Source organism: Palaemon carinicauda, chromosome 29 (genome assembly GCF_036898095.1).
Source record: "Palaemon carinicauda isolate YSFRI2023 chromosome 29, ASM3689809v2, whole genome shotgun sequence".
Lineage (NCBI taxonomy): Eukaryota > Metazoa > Arthropoda > Malacostraca > Decapoda > Palaemonidae > Palaemon > Palaemon carinicauda.
In genome coordinates this window covers 11,054,578-11,055,115 of record NC_090753.1, presented here as the reverse complement: position 1 = coordinate 11,055,115, position 538 = coordinate 11,054,578, and positions in this window count along the sequence as shown.

The following is a 538-nucleotide window of genomic DNA, read 5'->3' as shown; positions in this document are numbered from 1 at the left end:
TCTCCTCTCTACGTTCCTCCCAGCCTGACAACGGACTAGACCGAGTTCAACTGGTACTGCTAGGGTGCCACAACCAACCCTCCCCCAATATCCACCAAGGATGAAGCTCCATAACGCTGAATCCCCTACTGCTTCTACCTCTGCGGTCATCTAAGGCACCGAAGGAAGCAGCAGGGTCTACCTGAGCAGCGTCACAATCGCTCACCATTCATTCCTATTTCTAGCAAGCTCTCTTTCCTCTCTCACATCTATCCTCCTATCGCCCAGAGCTTTCTTCACACCATCCATCCACCCAAAACTTGGCTTTCCTCTTGTACTTCTTCTAACAACTCCTGCATTCATCACCTTCTTTTGCAGACAGCCATTTTCTATTCTCTCAACATGTCCAAACCACCTCAACATATTCATATCCCATTTAGCTGCTAACTCATTTCTTCCACCCGTTCTTATCCTCACCACTTCCTTCTTAATCCTATCTACTCAAGATACACCAGCCATACTCCTTAGATACTTCATCTCAAACACATTCAATTTCTTT